Source organism: Petaurus breviceps, unplaced genomic scaffold (assembly GCF_028583685.1).
Source record: "Petaurus breviceps papuanus isolate PSGF00001 unplaced genomic scaffold, PetGlider_PUasm1.0 90760, whole genome shotgun sequence".
Lineage (NCBI taxonomy): Eukaryota > Metazoa > Chordata > Mammalia > Diprotodontia > Petauridae > Petaurus > Petaurus breviceps.
The window spans coordinates 806,913-823,769 of NW_027187338.1; the positions used below are offsets into that span (position 1 = coordinate 806,913).

Genomic DNA, 16,857 nt, shown 5'->3' on the forward strand with positions numbered 1-16,857 from the left:
CTCCCCTTCCCCTCAATTTTGGAGACTTTCTGGTCACTGCCGTGCCATGAACTCCGATCTTTTTATATCATTCTGTGGTGGAGTTTGTAATGTTATTTCCAACAGTGATAGTTACAGGAGATAGGATTTTTATAGGACTGGTTATTTATGGCCTAGTTACTGATGGATACAGCAGATGCAATTTCACGGATTCGATCTGAAGAGAGTTGCTTCTCAGTGTGCTTTAAAGAGGTGTGTTGTGCAGAGAAAACAAAAAGGGACTGAGGTATTATGTGGGCAGGAGAGAGGTCAGTGTGTAGGCGTAGAACTGGGGACCACTAGTAGGTGGGCTGCTGGGGACCCTATAGAGTGCCCAGCCTCAATATACCTCAGTGAAACAATAATAGTTTTGACCATCACTCAAACTAGGGAAGACCCTAATAAGGGCCTATGATTCTGAATCTTAGTGACCTATCCCTGAGGAGTTCATTCATCTCCTGCTAGTAGAAAACAGGAGAAGTAAGTAGGGAATGGAGCAGGGCAAATGTTCTCCCAGTATCCATCAAAGGAAAGAAGATGGAGTCTACCAATGAGAGGCTAAAAAACTAACTTGGATTCCTGGCAGAAATTTAGAGCATATTATTAAAGGATTTGTTTATCAGCATTGAGAAAGAGCAAGTGTGATCACTGAGAACTAATATGGGCTCAAAAGGAAGAAGAGATGCCAGACTAAACTCATTTCCTTTTTTGACATGTTTGCTAGACTGGTTGATCTGGAGCATGCCAAAGGATGTATGCACTATGTAACCCGAATTCAGGAAGTATTTGACAGAGCCTCTCATGATATCATGAATAGAGTAATGTGGGCTGGAGATGGTCCACTTGGGTGGATTTAGAACTAATTGAATGACTGGAGAGTAGCTTTAGGGATTTACAGGGGTTCTTACCCTGGGGTCCTTGAACTTGTCTAGAATATGATACCAACTGTATTTCAATGTAATTGATTTTCTTTTTAATTCTATGTATTTTATTTTTATGCACTTAAAAACATCATTCTGAATGAGTCCACAGATACACAAGACTAGTAAAGGGGGCCCATGACACAAAAGCAGTTAAGAATACAGAGGTGTGCTAGAGACAGCTTGAGTGGGCTCATGAGAGCTAATTGTTAAATTTTCAGAGTATTTACAGGTTGGAAATCAGCAAACACTACAATTTGGGGGTGGATTTATTGCTTTGTTGGTTGTTTAGACTTAAGAAAGTGATGTTATTAAGTAGGGTTAAACTTATGACCTGTGTATATTCCTTCCTCCCTGGGAGCCGGTTGTTAAATATTCACCAGAACACTTGTGTTTAAGAACCAGGAAGAGATTTATGATCCTCTTTCCCTGTCCTGGTCACCACTCTCCGCATTCCCATTTGTCAGTGTCTTTCCTGAACTGTGATGGTCATAATTGGGCAGATGACTGCAGAAATAGTCAGAGGACATCAAGATTCACCCAGCCCCCTTCACTCTGAGTCACCTCAGCTTTTCCAGCTGTCCTAACAATGTTGATTCAGGGAGTAATGATGATAGGGGATGGAAGGTAATCCATTAATCACACAAACATTTGCCAAGCACCTACTGTGTACAGTGTGGTAAGCTTGGCAATGGGTAGAGATGGGATAGATAGGAAGTAAAAAGATAAACAATAAATACTGACCTTAATGAATTTATAAAGGCTTCTAATCAGAGATGAGCTATGTATGCCAATGTACTTAATGGAAATTATAAATGTATTAGTGCACAGGTACAATAAAGTGCTAGAAAATGAGAGAGAAGTCACTTTCATGGGATTGTGGGGGTGGATCTAGGAATGCTAGAGTGGGTGGTTTTTTAACCTTAGGCTACAAAGAACAGGCAGGATATGCCATCAAACAGAGATGAGGAGGAAGCACAGAGAACAGTCAGAACAAGGACAAACAGGTGGGAAAGTATGAGGTGGTGAAGAGATAGTGAGTAATCTACATTGTTGATGAGGGGGATTTCCGGTGAAATACATCTGGAAATGTTGGAATCAATAAACATTTGTTAACCACCTACAATGTGCACGGTTCTGACTCAATTGTGGCAATCTATGTTACTAGAGGCCATCTAGTCTAGCTCATCTGGGAGGGAGAATCTTCTGAATTATCACCACCAACAATGACCATGGAGAGAATTCACCCAAAGACTTCTCATGAGGTAAGAACCCTCTAACACTAAGGCAGGCCATTTAACTTTTGGAGACTCTTAATTGTCAGGACATTTTTTTTTCCCCATGGAAATGACTATCTGCTTCTCTCCAACTGGCATCCACCTTCCTAGTTTTGCCCTGGGGGATCAAACAAAACAAGTCAAAATCTCTAAGTTCAATATCCCCAGTCAGATCAACCCTATCCTTTGATGCCATGACTTCAAGTCTCCTTTCCAATCCTGATTAACCCACTCTGGACAAATTCCATAATTGGCCCCAATATTTCATATGGGGGTCTGACTAGGACAGAGGATCAAAGAGACAACCACCACCAACTGCAATTTGGAAACTGTGCCTCTTAGCATAGCCTTAAATTATATTAAGTTCTGTTTTGTTTGTTTGGGCTGTTCTGTTTTAATGTTGACAAACTGAGCTCATCAAAACATAGGTAGATGCTGTTTGGGGCAGCTAAGTGGTGCTGTGGATAGGGTGCTGGGCCTGAAGTCAGGAAAAATCATCTTCCTGAGTTCAAATCTGGTTTTAGACACTTACTATCTGTGTGACCCTGAACCAGTCACTTAACCCAAATTCACTTTTTGGTTTATTTCCTATGAACACAGGTTGATGAAGCTTTGGAATGACCTTGCTTGCTGCTTTTGTTGTTAGTTGTTTCAGTTGTGTCTGACTCCTTGTGACCCCTTTTGGGGTTCTCTTGACAAAGATACTGGAGTGGTTTGTCATTTCCTTTTCCAGCTCACTTTACAGAAGAGGAAAGTGAGACAAAGAGGGTCAAGTGACTTGCCCAAAGTCATACAGGTAGTAAAGTGTCTGGGGCTGGCTTTGAACTTGGGTCTTCCTGACCCCAGGCCTGATGCTTTGTCTACTGCACCACCTAGTTGCCCCCAGTATTGTTACTTATACCTCTCTCAAAACTCCTATTTAAATTCCAGTCCTGGAAAGCTGATAATGAAATACATTTTCTTTTGTTACAGAGTATAGAGGTGGGGGACTATAGGTATGGAATGTGATATATGTTGTCAGACAGAGTCACCATGTGTGTTGGTTTTGCTTAAATATTTTTCTTTGTTACAGGTAGAGCTCTATGGTGGAGGTGGGGTAAGCGGAAATTACCGAAGTAAAAAAAAACAAAAGAGAAGGCAACAATAGATTAAAAAAAAACTTTTTATACACTCAGCCTATGTTTGTTGGTGTTTCTATAAGCAAGCAGGATTCTATATGACCAGTAGTTTGTCATAATCCCTTTGGGAATCCGGTACCTCTTAAAACAAACTGATACAAGGGTGGGTTCAAGTAAAAGTGTCTAGTAGGCAACTAGAGCCAAGTAATGAGAGCAGGGCTGCAGATTCAGATTTGGGTTATCTGTAATTCTGAAGCTATGGGAATAGATGAGAAAGGAGAGAAGCATAGAAGAAGCTCTCTAAGGCAGAAACTTAGGGGATTTAAGACATGATAGTGATGGTCATAATCATGACTAATCATGACCACGGTCATAATTGTGACTATGACCATGGTCATGATGAAGTCTAACAGGAGAATATTGTGAGGCTTTGCAATGATGGTGCTGAGGAGAATTGCCCATGAATGATGGCCCCTTGGACACTGGAAAGTAGAAAAAGCACTGGTTCTGAGTAAGAGGGGCTGAACTCAGATTTTGCTCCAATGCTTGGTTGAGGCACAGTTTTACATTGGAAGAGGAAGCTAGACGGCTCAGTGTATAGAGCACTGCACTTGAAGTCAGGAAGACCCGAGTTCAAATTTGACCTTAGACACTTATTAGCTGTGTGATTCTGGGCAAGTCACTTATCCTCTGTTTCCCTTAATCCATTGGAGAAGGAAATGGCAAACCATTCCGGTATCTTTGCCAAGAAAATACCATGGACCGTATTGGTGTGATTAGGTTCACGGGGTCACAAAGAGCTGGACACAACTGAACAACTATATTGGAAAGAGGGCTGGACCCAGGGCAGGTGTTGTGAGTTTCAGATGACATAATGAAGATAAAACACATGGCAAATCTTTACACAGATGGTGATGATGATGATGATGATGATGAAGATGATGTCACCAGGCCTCCAGTCTGGCAATAACTTCATTCACTAAGCCTTCTACTATACTCCTGCTGAGTTGAAGCAATGCTCATGGAGCAAAATGGGGGCATTCTATTAAATGTTTAATAACCAAGCTCTGCGAGCAAAAAATGTATGCATGTCCTAAGTCTCAACAATCAATAAAAATAATAAATAGATCCCTGATTTTGTTGAGATGACCAATTTTTGAGATGTAAATACTCACATTAAAAATTTAACAATTGGTTCAAAAACTGGTTAGAGCTGGCTCCAGCATAAATACCCCTGGCTGGATTTGATTCAGGAGAGGCTTGGATTTCCAAGCCTACCTCTGGTACTTACTAGCTGTATGACTTTGGTTAAGTCTCTAACCTCTTTGGGCCATGTCTTGGATATCTCATGAAAATGAGGACTGTTGGGTTAGATGGCCTCTGAGGTCCCTTCCCACTCTAAATCGATGATTGTACTGGGTGACTCTGGTCAGTCAGTCAAGTGGTCAGTCAGTCAATCCACAAACATCTATTAAGTACTTATCACTATGTGCCAAGAAGGCGCTAAACGCTGAGGATGCATAGAAAAGTAAAAACCGTCCCTTCTCTGAGACGTTCAAAGATCTAATGATGAGAGAGACAATATACAAACGGCCGTGTGCAAAGAAGATTCCTAAAGGGTGAATTGAGGTCGTCTCAGAGGGAAGGCCCTCCTAGTGGAAGGGAGACCTCGGTGAGTTGCTATAATAACACAGGAATTATAACACTCACAAAAACTGGCATTTATCAAAAGCTTCAAGGTTTGTGAAGCACTTTCCTTGTTTGTCCTTCATTTTTGAAAAGGACTAATGACATCACAGTGTGATGTCTTGCCCACAAATCGGATTTAAGTGAGGCAGAGCTGCACAAAATCTTCAGCCTCACTGTGTCTTCCAGAGTCAGAGGCCCAGTGGGAAGACAAAAGTCAAGACCCCTGGTGATGGCCTGGTATGCAGTGGCAGACCTGGGCCTTTTTAAATTAAGGTCTTTCCTGGACTTCAGTTTACCTCAGGCAATGTCCATTCAATACTAAGGACTACATAAGAATTGAGCAGTATATTTCATCTCAAATACCTTTGCACAGGCTGTCCCCTGAGAAATGGCATGGTAGTGGCAATACATGCATGAATGCTCACCTCCTAAAATCTTGATCTCAAGTGTTCTGAGTTTGCATTCCTGCATGCATTGCCAGTAGAGGATGGTTAAGAATTCAACAAATGACAAGTGATAGATTGGGAGCAGGGTTACCAAGGGGTAAATTTTTGCAGGATGGGAATGGTAGAAGGTAGGAGGAGTGAGGATAGTATGCCCCCATGGCATCTTGCACTGGGCCTCACACATGGTAGGTGATCTATAAATATTTATTGAATGAATACATAAATATGCAGTATTACAAAAAACTTCATCAAGCTTTCTAATTGATCCCAAACAGACCTCAGAGAATGAAGAAACTTTCTGCTTTTCATCTCTTGGGAAAGAATGCTACCTTCTTCTTCCCTGACTCCATTCCCAGCTCTCCATCCTTAATTTTTACAGCAAACTAAATTTTACAGAATTATCTTCCAATAATTCTGAGAGGTAACCATTACAGGCATCACCATCCCTATTTTGTGGATGAAGAAAAAGGACCAGAGACAATGAGGGATTTTGCCTATGGCCACATACTTAGTTAAGTACCAGAAGTGGATTGAAGCCTAAGCTTCTACTGCCTCATAGCAAGCCCTCTTCCCAAATGTACCACCCTTCATCTAATAATGACAAATGTTTAACAACCACTGAAGAAGGAATAGACTTTTAAGCACACACCCACCCACCCACACACACACACACACACCCCTTCTCCTAGAAAAGGGCCCAAGAACAATCCCAGTACCCTGTTGGGGAAGCCGTTCCCCCTGGGAGTGAATCTGAAGGTAATGAAGATGCTCTTTACAGGAAAGAACATTTACAGTCTCTCAGGGCATCCATTTTTACATATCTCTATGAAGGGTCCATATCTGATGGAAAGGAATCAGGGAAAGAGTAAACTAGTAAGAAAAAATATAGGTGTGAGGGCAGTTTAAGAGACCTAAATGGAGTCAGGAGCTACCTGTGTGGCTTCAGACAAATCATTTAACCTCTCTGGCCTCATTTTTCTCTTCCATAAAATGGGGTTATAATATTATACCTATACATAGGGATATTGTGAGATTTTCCTCTCTCTTGCCTCTCCTATTCAATTAAGATCATCAAGTTTAAGTCAGTTTGTGAATTTTATAACACAATATAAATATAATAGCACAATATTATTATTAGCCTATCTGTGGTATGACTTTAAGTCACTCAATCCCTTTCTTTGCCTGTGTCCCCTGATGAAAAATTAGAAAAATAATGCTCACCTTGGCTTTTTAGCAAGGATACTTTGGGCAAATAGACACTCTTATTGTAGCTATTTCTCTATAAAACTGTTCTAAATATCTTTCTCTTCCCTCAAATCCCTAACCATACTCCTCACTTCACATGCACTTATGGAGGTGGATGGCTTAATCTCCTATTTCACTAAGAAGACAGAACACACTTTTCACGAGTTGCATCAATTTCCTTCTTCCATTCCTTAAAATTGCTCTATGTCTCTTTCAACCATGAGGCTGATCACTAGATATGAGGATTGAGGATATCAGTAGAGGTGCTATCCCTATAATTTCATTAACATCAATACCCTAGTCTGTCCTACCATAGATCCCATGATCCCTTCTTTTCTTCTTAGAGGTCTTCAGACTCTCTTTCTATACTTCTTTCCATCCATCTACAAATATTCATAGATCTTCTCAATTCTAGAAAAGCCTTCCTTTAACCAGTGACTATTCTATTTATTACCTATCATTTATTGATAAACTTTTTGAAAAAATGGTCTAAACCTGATACCTCCATTTTCTCAACACAGTCCATCTTCTGTCCTCATGACTTTATTGAAATTACTCTCACCATGGTCATTAATGGCCACCTATTGTTTGACCTCTGTGTACATCAGACACTATTGACCACTATATACTATCCTTCTATAAACTATTTCTCCCTTTAGCTTCAGAGACATTACATTTTTTTAGGTCTCCTCCTACTTCTATAATAGTCCCTCTTCTGCCTCTTTTGTTGACTCCTGAGAAAGATTAGACTGATTTTTCTTGGTACCCAGCGGACCGAACTAGGAGCAATGAGTGGAACTGATAGGTAGTTTCTATTTGATTTAAACAAAACTCCCAAACAATTAGAACTGTTCAAAAGTGGAATGGAGTGTCTTGGGAGGTAGTGGGTTCTCCATCCATCCATCCATCCATCCATCCATCCATCCATCCATCTATCCATCCATCCATAATCATTACATTTACTATGTACGAGGCACTCCCAAAATGGAAGCCTTCAAGTAGAAAAACTGGATATTCATACACCCACCAGGGGTGTTTGAAAGGACTTCCCCACTCATAAGTGGTTTAGATGTATTGTCTGAGCTAATTTCCAGTTGTGATTTATACCTACTGTGTGCCCAGAAGGCATATACCAAGAAGTCTCTGTCATGGTCTCTCTCTCTCTCTTTTTTTTGTTTTGTTTTTTGGAGGGGGGAAGGCAAGGCAATTAGGGTTAAGTGACTTGCCCAAGGTCACACAGCTAGTAAGTGTTAAGTGTCTGAGGCTGGATTTGAACTCAGATCCCCCTGATTCCAGGGCCAGTGCTCTATTCACTGTTCTATTCACCTAGCCACCCCTGTCATGATCTTTTGCCCTCCAAATAACTCAGAGTCTGGTCAGGAAGAAGGAAATCAAGACTTACACATAAAAGTGACTAATGAGTTCAGGCTACATCTACTAAAGACCAAGGAAGGGGAAGTCAAGAGTTTAGAGAGCAGGACAGTGGTTTGGGAAGGTGAGGCAGGAGAAAGTAGAAATAAAGAGACTAGATATATGGGATGAATATGAGGAGGTGAGTCTGAGTGACTGGGAGAATGGTGGTACCCTTGACAGTATATGGAAGTTTGGAAGAGGGCAGGGTTGGGGTGGTGGAGGGAAGATTCTTTTGCCTCATTACCTTGAATTTTCTGATCAAGATACACATGATATCTTCTCACTGTAAATTCCACAAGGACAGAAACTGTTTTATTTTTGTCTTTGGATCTCTAGTACCTAACACAATGCCTGGCACATAGTAGGTGTTTAATAGATTCCCCCCCATCCCCTAACCCAAGGTATTTTTCTTTTTCTGGCCTAGTTTCTCTATATTCAGCAGACTATCTATTCATTCCTCTTGTCCTATCTTCCTGCCTGGCATCTCTTTCTTTCTCTCTTAAATAGCCTTTCTCACCCCACATCTGGAAACTGATACTTGGAATATTCCAAGCCAGACACTTCCTAGCAGATTGGTGCCTCATTCTTTGTAACTTCAGGAATGTAAAACTAATTAGATTCTTCTGAGGATACCCTCTGACCCCCATTCCCACAATTAAGACCCCCAGGCTAGTAGCTCTGACCCTACACTGATAAAAGAACGGCCTAGGAAGCATAGACCCAAGAGTGGATTCCTTCTACCTTCTGTGATCTGAAGACCATCAGGACCGAGGCAGTTCAGTGACTTCTCTGCTGTAGGTACATCATACCTTTCTCTTCCTAGTCTGGGTTTGAGGATGTTAGTCTGTGCTTGAGTGTGAAGATATTTGTCCTGGATGAGAGGTGCCAACCCACTGGGCTTTTTCAAGCTCTGTCCCTAGCTATTTCCTGCCTCTGGCCTTCTTGGGCCACTCCAGCTAACCCTATGGGCCTTCTTTTAAGCATATCAACTAAAAAGGCCTATTCTGTTTTAGTATTGAGAGTTGGCTCATGGAATCCTTCTGTGACTGACATAAATGTTTGTTGAATTGATTTGGACTGAAATCCATGCAATATCTGATCCAGGGGAGCAGGCAAAGAAATGTAATTTGAGTTTGGGGGTAATGGAAAAAGAACAAACACAGTGAAGAGTCAGTAAAACACCAAGTAGGGAAGAGAAGGGGCTTAGACTAAAGATTTATCTCAGCAAAGAATCAGCCTGAGGCATTGGAATTCAGGCTTTCTGCCAGCCTTCCCACCCTCCCCACTCAGCTGAAGGCAATGCAGCTGTAGCCTGACAAACAAAGCACTCAACTACCAATCCCTGGGGTGGGGAACCTGTGGCCTTGAGGCCTTCTAGGTCCTTGCATGCAGCCTTTGGACTGAGTTCAAGTTTTACTAAACAAATCCTTTTATTATTATTCTGTGAAGTTTGGATTCATTCAAAGGGCCCCACTTGAGGACCTAGAGGGTCACACGTGACCTTGTGGTTGCAGATTCTCCACCCCTGATCCAATTTATCTCTGCAGTAGGCCTTAGTTTCCTTACCTTTAAAATAAGGGGGTTGTATTAGGTGATATTAATAACTGGTATTTTTTGTAGCCTGTTAAGGGATTGCAAAGTGCTTTACATACATAATACTTTTTGAGCATTATAACATCCTTGAGAGGTAGGCACTGTAGTAGGTATTACTATCCCCACTTTAGAGATGGGAAAACTGAGGTTTAGAAGTTAAAATGACTTGCTTATGTTCACACATTTATTAAGGGCCTGAAACAACATAAGAACCTTAGATTATCTGCTGTCCAGAAAGGCACAAGATCAGAAAACACTATCAGAGACCTTGGGATTGGGTAAGGAAGCCACTAGTATACAACTCTGAATAACTTTCTGAGGGATGGCATAGGCAAGTGTGGCAAGAGATTACAGCTAAGGGGAAAAGGAGATCCAATATCACCCAATTGACGATGAATTTACTAAGCATCTAATATACACAAGGCTTTGTTTTATTCTCTAGGTATATAAAGACAACAATGAAAAAAGAAAATAGTCCCTGCCCTTAAGGATATTATACTGGGAGAGGAAGGAGGGGAGGACTGAACCAAAAAAAGTAAACAAATGCATCACAATTTGAGTAGGAAGACAGGAGGAGAAGGTGTCAGGGAAGGCCTACTGTAGGAGGTGCCACATGGACTGAAATTTGAAGGAAGTTCTTTTCCTTCACTGTTGTATGCTCAATTAGGGGTATGGCAGGCAATCATGGGCTTCCAGTGTGCACTATAAAGCATGAGCCCTGACTTATCAAAAAATAAACCCCTACATCTCAGGAGAATAGGAGAATCCTTTGTTTTTAGGAGGCAGAGGTGAAAAGAGATTGCTTTTTAGGCATGGTAAGCAGCTTGGACAAAGACTCAGAGGCCATAGATGGAACCAAGAAGAAAGGTTCAAGTCCTGTCTCTGACACATATGGCTTGTATGTTTCCAGCTGGCTGAACATATCATTTAACCTCTTAGTGCTTGAGACAAATTTCTGAGACTATATACTTCAGAGAAGGTGCCTATCTGCCTTGGAAGATACAGTCCCTCCCTCTAGAATTCCCAGTACCACTGAAATCAGGTTTAGGCCCCATCCTCTATTTTCTTAATGCAGAGGCTCTTAACCTTATTTGGGCCATGGATCTCTTTGGCAGTTTGGTGAAATTTACGGAGCTTTTCTCTATGTTTTAAATAATGTAAAAAATGTTAAATTTAGATTAGAACTTAGTGAAAATAAAGGTGTAAATTTCCTCCTATCCTATCCCAGCTTACAGATCCTCTGGAATCTGTCCATAGACCCCTGGAGCCCAGGTTAAAAACCCCTGACCTAAAGCAATACAAAGGGAAGGGAATAACATTGCAAGAATAACCAGGAGGCACCAGAAGGCCATAGGAATGTCAAGCAGGGCTTCAGGATAACCTGGTAAACTGAGGCAACAGACAAACAACCATCATAAACCAATACAGAGGAGTAAGTTTCTGAGTATATACAGAACTCTAGTCATGTATCCCAATGATATTATAATGAAAGTAAACACAGAGGCAGGATATTTGCAGCCCTTGAGTGACACTTGGAGGTGAGAGTGGATGATGCTTGGAAGCACCATGGGGATAGGAAGAGAAAAAGATGAGTGTTAGTGAATTAGAAGTCCTAAATTTCTGGGAGAGTGAAACATCGTAGCAATGTTTTGTCTGTAAGCCTGCTCTTTGTAGATGCCAGTTAGAGCTATGATGGCCAGGAAAGCATTCTAATAAATCCACCTTGCCTCTACGTTATCTTGACCCCAGAAAGCCACAGCAGAGGTACAGGAGCAACAGTTTATTTCAATTAACCTTGCACACCCCTGGTCTCAGCTGTGCTGTTTTCCTTCATTATGTGCCCAAGAATGTGTGTGTCTGTCAAGCAGGAAGCTCCAACTTTCATACTAACCCATGTGATGACTTATAACAAAATGAAATCCATCATCCCAGGGAAAGCAGAATCCTTCATTTATTTTAAAAAAAGGTCACATAGCTTCTAGAAAAGTTCAACAAATGCAAAATAGCAGCCACAAAGAAGAGGGACAAGGAGCTCAGAAACTGCCTCAGTGAACACTTCACCTCCCTGCCAAAAAAAGAGACATGGCAGTCAAAAGCAACACACTAACTCAGAGTCTAAATTTATTTGCATCACTTTCATTTTGCCCAACAAGAGGAAAAGGCTAGGTTATCAACAGTGTCATTTCACAAAACACAAAAAGCAGTAGAGGATAGTAGAGACAGGGCTAAGATAAGTTCATCCTGAGAGCATTTGTTGACAAAACTGGAAGGTGCAAAAAAAGCATGAGACAGTAGAGATCTATTGGCATTTTTCCATCACCAATGATCAATTCTCATCAGCCATGGCAATGGAACCTGCCCCATTTGGGCTTCACCTCCTCAGCACCAAATGCTGAAGAAGTCACACTTTGGGAAATAAAGTTGAAAAGAAAAGAAAAGAAAAGAAAAGAAAAGAAAAGAAAAGAAAAGAAAAGAAAAGAAAAGAAAAGAAAAGAAAAGAAAAGAAAAGAAAAGAAGAGAAAAGAAAAAAACATTAGGAAGAGCATCATCTGGACCAGGTCTGATTCATAGACAAGACATCCATGATGGAGACACTCAGGCTGTGAGGAAGAGTAGGTGCACACGTGTGTGTGCACACACACATGCACGTACGCACACATACACAGGAAAAGACACCAAACAGTGCTTTTACCCTGTCCCCGCCCCCTTACCCAAAGTAATGCCTCCTACCAACAAAGCTGCTTTTTCATCTCTACAAGAGGTTTTTATGAGAATGGTCCCTGCACCCAAGGAATACACCCTTGATGAAAACATGAGATGCAAACAGTCATTGAACATTGTGGATGATGATTTCCTACAGCAGACCACATCTTTATAGACCCACAACTGGATGATCTGTGTAAGCATAGAAGATCCTGCTATGTTTGTTGAATATATGTGTATATGTTTTAAAATATTCAACTCAGTAGAGCAAAATGCATCCTTGAAGGATCTCTTCAGACAAGATGACTCCCACGCGTACATCAAAATCATATGAGACTCAATGACAGACAGGACTGCCAAGATAACTTTGCTCAGTGATCTGCTGGGTATTGATATCAAGCAAGGTGTTAAACAGTGAGATATATGTTCACCTGAGGCATTCACCCGTGTCACAGAAGATGTTCTGCATAAAGTCAACACAGAAAAAGGATTTCCTATTGATAGAGAGATTCTCCAAACACTACTCTATGCAGGCAACATTATACCAATGTCAACAAACTGATGTCATTCAGTCAGTCAGTCAATAATAAGCATTTATTAAGTGCCTACTATGTACCAAGCACTGTAAATATTGATTAAGAATCCTGTGTACTTTTAAATAGGGTCCAGATACTTAAATCCCTTTCTCCGTCATCATCTCAACAAACTCAGTTTCTTCCCTGTCCAATCCATTAAACAGCTGGCAAAGAGACATTCCTAAAGTATAGGTCTGGCCATGTTACTTTAAACTTATTGACTTACTTATGAATAATAATAAAAAATAATATATGGTATTGTTACATAAGTACAAAACACATTATAGGCATTAGAGGATCAGAACTTCATAACAATATGGTACCGTGGAGAGGTTGCTTCAGAGTGAGGAAGACCTGGGCATAGGTCCTGTTTCTGACCTGGGCTGTGTGACCCTGGGCAAATTATTTAATGTCTCAGGACCCCAGGCAATGCTCTAAAGCTGTTAGTTTCTAGGAAATGCCAATCTACATTGGTAAGGCAGTCCAAACCAAAACCAAACCACAAAACCAAACCAATCCCCACTCTTGAAATCAGTCATGGAAGGTTATGATTATCCTCATTTTAATGATGAGAAAACAGGTCAGAGGGGTCATATGACTTGTCCATGGGATCACAAAGGTGAAGAATATAATAGGAGGGATTTGAACCCAGGTCCAGAAGTCTATGCACTGGACCATGCTGCTTTTATTTCCTATCCCACCTCCAGACTCAGAAACCAGAAGGCTCTGGGTCTGAGGTCCCTTCCAACTCCAAATCAAAGATTAATGATTCTAGGGTAGCAACAACTGAGCAGAGAGGGCTCAACTCATTTCAGAAACTTGGTCCTGAAGGCTCTTGCCCAGAGATTATGCCACCTTTCTGAAACCATGACAAAACAGTAGCCATTGTGTTCCTCAATGCCACAGTTGTTTTTACTTCCCATGAGAGCAGGTGTCTTGTTGATAGATGAGGGGGTGTCCAATTGTCCAAATTTATCTGCTGCTAACAGGACATGTCATCTTTCTTTTCTACTCTTCAGCACAACATAGAATGGTTTCAAAGGAATGGTCTCCCGAAACTGCTATAATGCATGCTAATAAAAACAGTATACTCATAAACTAGCAGCTTCAGATTTTCAGAGGGGTCTGGGGATCCATAAACCACAGGTAGCAGGCGATCGCTGCTTCCCCATACACATATATCCTTAGCACTCAAAGGTTATTTATCTCTAATTGCTATGCAAGTACAAATTAGTACAACAAACGCAGTGTGCCTTGCTGTGGTGGCACCAGCCGTGAACGGGGAGGACTCCTGCGCAGCTCCCTTAACGATTTCCTGTATTTAATTTCTCCCCCACTGAGGTAGCTTAATGGGAGAAGGCACATTTGTTTCACTTGAGAAGTTTGGGGAACTTGTCGAGTCCTACCTAGGAAGTGAGAGTTTGCAGGCAGTCAGGCTTGAACCTCAGATAGTCAAGGGATCAGGAGAGAGGGAGGGGAGGGACTGATAGTTGGACTAAACAGATATATTGAGGATCCCCCCAATCAGATGATTTACTGGGGTCTCTCAATAATACCGAATCAGATGACCCTGACGCTGGCCATTTCCTTAAGAGAGCACTCCCAAGAGTGTCAATGTGCTGAAGGGTATTGGAATTGGGAGTTAGGAAGACCTGGATTCAAATCCCATCTCAAACACATAATACCTATATGACCCCAGACTAGACACTTAACTTGGTCTGTTTCTTCATCTGTCACATGGCTGGGTTGGCTTTGGGTCTGAGGTCCCTTCCAACTCCAAATCAAAGACTCTAATGATTCTGGGGTAGCAACAGCTGAGCAGAGAGGGCTCAACTCACTTCAGAAACTTAGCTCTGTGCCTAGTTAAATCACTTAACCTTTCTGAGACTCAGTCTCCTCATTTGCAAAATAAGGGTAATAATACTAGTACTATTTATCTCAAGGACACATGCAATAATATGAGCTGAGGGAGTACTGTACTGCACTGAAATGGCAGATCCAGACCCAACTTTTTATCTCATAATGATGTCATGAGGATCAAATGAGATAATATATTTAGAGCACTTTGGAAATCTTAAAGCACTCTATAGGCACGGATTAAATTTGACAAATATTTCTGATGCATTCAGGGCAGCTATTCAGTACAGAGGCTAAAGCACTGACTTTAAAGCAAGAAGACCTGAGTTCAGATCCTGCATCAGACACTTCCTAGATGTGTGACCCTGGGTAAGTCACGTAACCTGTGTTTTCCTCAGTTTCTTCATCTGTAAAATGAGGGGGATGGACTTGATGGACCCTTCAGTCCCTTCCGCCTCTAAATCTACGATCCAATCATTTAACATGTGCAAGGAACTGTTAATACTGTGTTCTGTAGCAAGAGCGTCAAATTCAAATAGAAGCAGGGCCCACTAAACTGTAAATAAGGATCCCTGCAGCTGCATATTGACTTAGAAAACCACAAATAAAGACCAGCTAGGTCCCTTTGTATTTTTATTTATTTTGTTAATTTTTTTTCCTGTGAATTACAGCATGCTAGATGCCTCTCGTCTCTAGCACACTCTTGCCCCAGGACTCAGTCTGATTATTTATTAGTCATAACATTCTTTATATTTAGAAAGCACTGTATAGTTTGTACTCTAACTTCATTGCTTGTAACAATAATACTGTAAGTTCTTAAGGTAAAGATAGTGATTCCCACTTTACCAAGGAAGAGGTGGTGGGGAGCCTGATTCTGGCAGGAATGAGAGATGGCTAGGAAGGGGTAAAGGGCTCAGATAAGAGTGAGTCCCAGAATTTCAGAAGTGACTCAGCTCTGCCTTCTCAAAACCAACACAAGGTACCCTTCAGGGTAAGTCACATAGCTCTGGAACTAGAAGAGACCTCAGAAGTCACTGAAGTCAACTCCCACATTTTGCAGATGAGGAAATTTGGAGGTAACATGATTTAGCCAAGATCACACAAGTGATGATGATGGTGACAAGGATAATGATAACAGCTGGCACTTACGTAGTGGTTTAAGGTTTGCAAAGCACTTTATACCAATTATCTAAAGTTATCCTCACAATCATCCTGGGAGATAGATGCTATTATTTTCTTGCTTTATAGATAAAGAAACTGAGGCTGGAAGAGGTTAAGTGACTTGCCCAGGATCACACAGCTAGTCAGCGTCTTCAGGAAGGATTTCAACTCAGGTCTTCCCCAATAGCCCAAGTAATAAGTACATAACACTGGATTCAAATCCAGGTCCTCTGAATCCAAATTCACTACTCTTTCAAAAAGGCAGTATGGTACAATGGAAAGAATGTTAAAGTCAGAGTGCCAGGACCTGAATTTGGTTCCTGGTTTGGTTGCTTACTAGCTATGCAACTTTGGGCAAGTCATGTAACTTTCCTGGGCTTCAGTTTTACTCATCTGTGAAATGGAGGGGTTGGACTAGATAAATTCTAAGGTCCTTTTCAGTTCTAAATTTTTGATCGTATGAATGGATCTCATAGCATGCTACCTCTTTAATTCTATGGACCACCTTTTGGAGGTTAAAACAAATACCACTTTAGCCCCAAATTCCAACCAGAAGTGTAAAAGCTGATGGAAAGGGCTAATGTATTTTCTGAAGCCTGGGCAAGAGTCCAAGCTCTTTTAGTAGAATCCTTTCCAAGTTCAGTTACTGTTCAAGTTACAAGTTCAGTTCTTTCCTTCCTTCCTTCCTTCCTTCCTTCCTTCCTTCCTTCCTTCCTTCCTTCCTTCCTTCCTTCCTTCCTTCCTTCCTTCCTTCCTTCCTTCCTCCCTCCCTCCTTTCCCCCTCCCTCCCCCCTCCTTTCTTTCTTTCTTTCTTTCTTTCTTTCTTTCTTTCTTTCTTTCTT

General features: G+C 41.3%; 1 protein-coding gene and 1 long non-coding RNA gene across 2 annotated transcripts in view; one reads left to right on the forward strand and one right to left on the reverse strand.

Moving 5' to 3' along the window:
• CSMD2 (CUB and Sushi multiple domains 2) overlaps positions 1-16,857 on the reverse strand; it is a 1,071,431-nt gene that overhangs the window by 622,901 nt on the left and 431,673 nt on the right. The window lies entirely within an intron of this gene.
• On the forward strand, positions 1,875-4,464 carry LOC138146180 (uncharacterized). The gene is made up of 2 exons (XR_011164412.1): positions 1,875-2,203; positions 4,242-4,464. It is a non-coding gene; the product is annotated as an uncharacterized lncRNA (long non-coding RNA).